Source organism: Sorex fumeus, unplaced genomic scaffold, assembly GCF_029834395.1.
Source record: "Sorex fumeus unplaced genomic scaffold, SorFum_2.1 ptg000050l, whole genome shotgun sequence".
Classification (NCBI taxonomy): Eukaryota; Metazoa; Chordata; class Mammalia; order Eulipotyphla; family Soricidae; genus Sorex; species Sorex fumeus.
The window spans coordinates 3,667,451-3,673,319 of record NW_026606107.1 but is presented as its reverse complement, the minus strand read 5'-3'; positions in this window follow the sequence as shown (position 1 = coordinate 3,673,319).

Sequence of the window (5,869 nt, the reverse complement as noted above, 5' to 3'; positions counted from 1 at the left end):
GCTTCAGAAAGCCTCTCCTTGTAAAACAGAACACAGAGTAATATACAGATATTCCAAAGGCACTCATTGTGTAAAATAAAATTGCAAATGCATAAATGCATTTTCCAGTAAAACTGAGAAAAAACCCTAAAATTTGTGTGAGGCCACAAAGAATCCTTTATTGCAATGGCAAATTTAATAAACAAAAGCAAAGCTGAAGATATCACAGTCTCTGATTTAACTCCATATCACAAAGTTATATTAGTAAAATCTCTATATTGACATTTAAAAAAGTATATGCATCAATAGAATAACATAGAAAGAAAAAATATACACTTGTGTATTTAGTCAATTAATTTCAACAAGAGTCGACAATAATCACTGGATAAATGATAGTATACTCAACAGTGATAATCACACAAAAACTACACTAAGCCATAAATTATGTCATAATGTAAAATATTAACCCCATATAGACAAAATACTTGAAAACAGCATCTTGAACTAAAAAAATATTCTTGAGTAAAACATGTAGACAAAGCTTTTCGACATTCATATTAGCAATAACTTTTGAAGTGACCTGAAATCAAAGACAACGAAATAAAAATACATAGAAACAGAAATCAAAATGTAACTCAGATGTGTACATTGTGGCTGGAACTGCACCCTGCCCAGCCTGAAACCCATTCATTACACAAAGAGAGGCCATAAACCCCATTTGCATTGTTTCATGCCAGAAATTACTCTCCCTGCCAGGTGTTACACCCTATTATATACCTCTAAAATCAAATCCCAAAACCACGCAGACACTAGTGTGTATGCACAACAAAGATGCTTCATATATATCCTATACTATAGGTACTAGTGAAACTAGGCTTCACATTTCATCATCTCTCCATAGTTCACTGTAAACATACAAAGACATACTAACTATAGGTTTCTAACCATACAACAGCACACAGGAAAAAACACTAAACTGCCGAGGTCACAACGGAAAAGCAACACAGAAACCCACCAGTATTTTTATTGAAGTTGCTAGAACCAACTAATGTCCCAACTAGTTATGAACTATATAACCTCTCTTATAGGAATTCAGAATGAAACTCTTAATGATAAATAGGAACTCAAAGCAACAATCGAATATACTTCCAATAAAATACAAGACAATGAGAGCAGAAATGAGGAATATACAAATGAAAATGCAAGCAAAAATGACAGATCTGAAAAACCTGGCAGATGAAAAGGAAAACTCACTAAAAGGCCTCAGCAGTCGAGCTGCTGAGGACAGAATCAATGAGCTCCAAGATGAGGTGCAGAAATCGTCAGCAACAGCAGAAGAAGAAAAACAAGCCTCAAAATAAACCAACAAGGACAAGAGAACATAGAATTCCTACATCACAAAATTAAAAATACTGGGAACCCAAAGGTGCAGGAAGAATACACTGGTAAGGAAACAATGGTCAAAGTCATCATTGCTGTGAATTTCCCAGAGCTGTAGAGTGCATTCACCCAAATCTAGGAGGCTCAAAGTGTACCGGCTAATAGAAATCCAAATAAAATTACTCCAAGACACACCCTAACCTGAATGACAAAAACCAGAGATGAAGATAGAATACTGAAAGCAGAAAGAACAAAGGAGGAAATTACTTTCAAAGGTGTATACTTAAGATTTCCAGCAGACCATCAGACAAAAACCTCTAGGCCTGAAGAGAGTGGTAGGATATAGTGAAAAATATCAATGGAATGAAAGCCTCACCAGGAATACTTTACCCAGTCAGACTTTCGTTCAGACTTGAAGGAACAATACACAGCTTCACAGATAAACATCAACTCAGGAAATTCATAGACTCAAAACCATTGTTACAAGAAGTACTACACTGGCTACTTTAAGATAAAACAAGCACCATGAACCCACCAAACTCCTGCAGAAAGATGGCACAAAAACCCATAACAATAATCTCTCTCAAAATCAATGGGTGAAAGAAGCCAGGTAAGAGACACAGAGTGTCAGAATAGATTAGAAAATTAAATTTGACACTGTTGCCTGCAAGAAATACATTTGAACTGCCAGAGCAAACACAGACTCACAGTCAAAGGCCAGAAAAAAATTCTTTAAGCAAAAAACTGCCTCAAAAATCTTGGGGTGGTCGTACCAGTATCAGACAACAGAGACTTTAGGCAGAAGAGGGTTTTGAGACAGTGAAGGTAATTTCTTATGATCAAGGGATCTATACATCAGGAAGAATTCACACTCTTAAATGAATATGCACAAAATGAGGGACCAGCAAAATTCTGAAAACAAAGCTAATAGAAGAAAGATATTTATAGTCACACAATCATAGTTAGGATTTCAATAGATCTTTGTCACTTCTTGATAGATCAACTATGGAAGACGGTGTGAGTATGAACAATTGAATGTATGTATGTATATGGCTTTTCATCCCCAAAATACTGAATACACATTCTCCAGTTCTCCTGGGACATTCTATAAGATACCTGGGATGCTGAGCCACAGATATACCTCTATAAAATTAAGAGGACAGAAATTTTATCAACGATATTTTCTGACCACGATGCTCTGAAAATCAAACTTAATCACACAGAAATGGATAATGAGATCAAACACCTGTAAATTAAACAGCTCCCTACTAAGCAAGTGGCTTAGAGAGGAAATCAAAGAAGAAATGTAAAAGATTCCTGGAACAAAATGGAATGAGGACACTGGCTACCAGAACTTGCAGAACTACCAGCAAAAGCAGTGTTTAGAGGAAAATTTATAGCTCTGCAAGCTTTCATCAAGAAGAAAGAAAGAACCCACACAAATCACTTGACTTTACAGTTTAAGATCTTGGAAAATGACTAAATGAAAGAGTCCAAACCAGACAGAAGGAAGGAATTAATAAAAAATTAGAACAGAAATAAATGAGTTGGAATCCCCCCCAAAAATCCAAAAGATAAACTAAACCTTGAAGATATGGATAAGTTCCTGGATTCCTATAACATCCCAATGAACCAAGTAGATTTGGAATTCCTGAACAGACTTATCACCATCAAGGAAATTGAAATTGAAATCAAAATTATTCCCAAAACAGAAGCCTATGGAATTGTTTTTTAATTTTTTCTATAGATCCTAATAGGTTTAAAGTAGTAAAACAGATTTTACATGTTAAATTATCTATATTGCAACTTTATTAGATTTTATATATTATGTGAACATTTTTTAAATTTATCCAATTTTTATTTTTATATGTTTCCTTCTTTTTTTGTTAGTGAGACACCATGAGGTACAGTTGTAGACTTACAAATTTTGTGCTTGGGTTTCAGGAGTGAAAACCTAGCAAACTATATATATACACATATATATGGTAAATTGAAAACTATAATACATTGATGATGGGAAATGGGCACTGGTGGAGGGATGGGTATTTGATCGTTGTATAATTGAAACCCAAGCACAAAATTTGTATGTTTACAACTGTACCTCATGGTGTCTCACTAATAAAAATAAAAAAAAGAAATTTAAAGTCCAAATATTGTAAAGGTTTATGGATTTGTTTTATTTTTAAATATTTGCAGGATACCTTTTTTACCTTAATAAAGTGTACTATAAACTAATATTGTACCACATTTAAAAAATAAAAACTTTTATGTTTAACAACAACAGCAACAAAAAAACAGGAGCCTAGTCCCAGATGGCTTTACTAGTGAAGTCTTTCAAACCTTTAAAAAGGCCAATACTCTTCAAGCTTTTCTAAGAAACTAAAGAATCAAAAACACTCTCAAACATTTTCCATTATGCAAATATCACCCTGTATCAACACTAAGTGGACAGAGAAACACAGTATAAAAAGAATCACAGGCAAATACCCTGATAGACACAGATACAAAAATCTTCAACAAAATAATAGCAAATAGAATCCAACAACTCACCCAAAAACTCATACACTCTGACCATGTAGGATTCATCTCAGGGAAGCAATGATGGTTTAACATTCACAAGTAAATCAACATAATACACCATATCAATGAAGAAAAAGATAAATAATATACATAAATATATCATAATATATCATACAATAAATGTAGATGAAACATTTGACAAGATCCAGCATGCATTCATGATAAAACCTCTCAAAATATGTGAGTTGAAAGAACTTTCCTTGGTAAAATCAAAGCCATCTACCAAAACCCAACAGCATTATTCTCAATGGACAAAACTTAAAGCCTTTCTTCTAAGATCAAGCACAAGACAAGGTTCCCTAATCTCACCATTACTACTCAATATAATACTGGAAGTACTTGCTATAGCAGTTAGGCAAGAAAAAGATATCAAGTTCATCCAGATAGGAAAGGAAGAAGTCAAGCTGTTATTCAATATTTAGAGTAGGCATAATACTGTTCTTAGAAAATCCTAAAGACCCTCATAAAAAATTCCTAGAAGGGGGACACTAGGCCGACACCATCTCTAAGACTCTTCCCGTTAATCCCCAATGCCATGCTCGGTCTTCTTCCCCTACCAAGTCAGTCCATATTTGAATCCAGAATTCTGCTTTCCCTGGGCATGTGCCCCAGGCATCCTCTGGGACCCTGGCCACCCACCATCCCTGAGCCACTTCCCATTCATCCTCAATGTCGTGTCCAGTCTTCTTCCCCTCCCAGGTAAGTTCATCTGGGATTCTACTTTCCCCACACATGCGCCTCAGGCGATCTCTGGGACCCTGTGCCACCCATCATCCCTGACCCCCTTCCCGTTCGCCCACAAGGCTGAGCCTGGTTTTTTCCTTCTCCCAAGTCTGTACCCCCACCCCCTTACATAAGACACCCGTAGAAGGCATGGCCTCTGCAGAAGTGGGCTTTGCCTCTGCAGAAGTGGGTGTGGCCTATTTTGGGGCCGCATATACATTTTTTAAAAATTTTTCTTAGTGAAACATCATGAAGTACAGTTGGATACTTACAAATTTTTGTGCTTGGGTTTCAGTTATGCAAGGATCGAATATCCATCCCTCCACTAGTGCCACCATCAATGATCCCAGTATCCCTCCACACCCCATCCCCCGCATCCCACCCAGAATTTGTGGCAGGGGATTCCACTTAATTTTCTCTCTCTGTTTGGGTGCAGTGGTTTTCAAAAGAGGCATTGAGTGGCAACAATGTTTGGTCTGTAGTCCACTTTCAGCATGCATCTCCCATCCTGGGAGGATCCACCCAACACCGTTTATTTGATGCTCCATACTCTATCTCAGCTGCCTTTCCCTCAAGCATGTGTATCTGACATCCAAGATATGGAGTAAACCTGGTACTTATCCAGGCTATTCTTGGGTGTTAGTCTCCTATTTTGTTACTTTATGTTCCCCAGATGAATGCAATTTTTGTATGCCTGTCCGTCTCTTTATAATTCATTTCACTTAGCATGATACTTTCCATGTAGTACCAATTGTATGAAAATTTCATGACTTCATCTTTTCTAAAAGCTACATAATACTCCATTGTGTAGATGTACCAAAGTCTCTTCAACCAATCATCTGTTCTCGGGCGCTCAGGTTTTCTCCAGATTCTGGTTAATGTAAACAGTGCTGCAATGAACAAACAAGTGCAGATGTCACTTCGACTATACATTTTTGGATCTCTGGGATATATTCTCAGGAGTGATTTTTCTAGGTCAAATGGAAGCTCAATTTCTAATTTTTTGAGAATCGTCCATACTGTTTTCCAAAAGGGCTGAACCAGTCAGCATTCCTACCAGCATTGAAGGAGGGTCCCTTTCTTGCCACATCGGCGCTAACTGCAGATGCTTTTGTTATTTTGGATGTGGGCCAGTATCTGTGGTGTGAGATGATATCTAATTGTTGTTTTAATATGATTCTCCATGATAATTAATGACGTAGAGAAT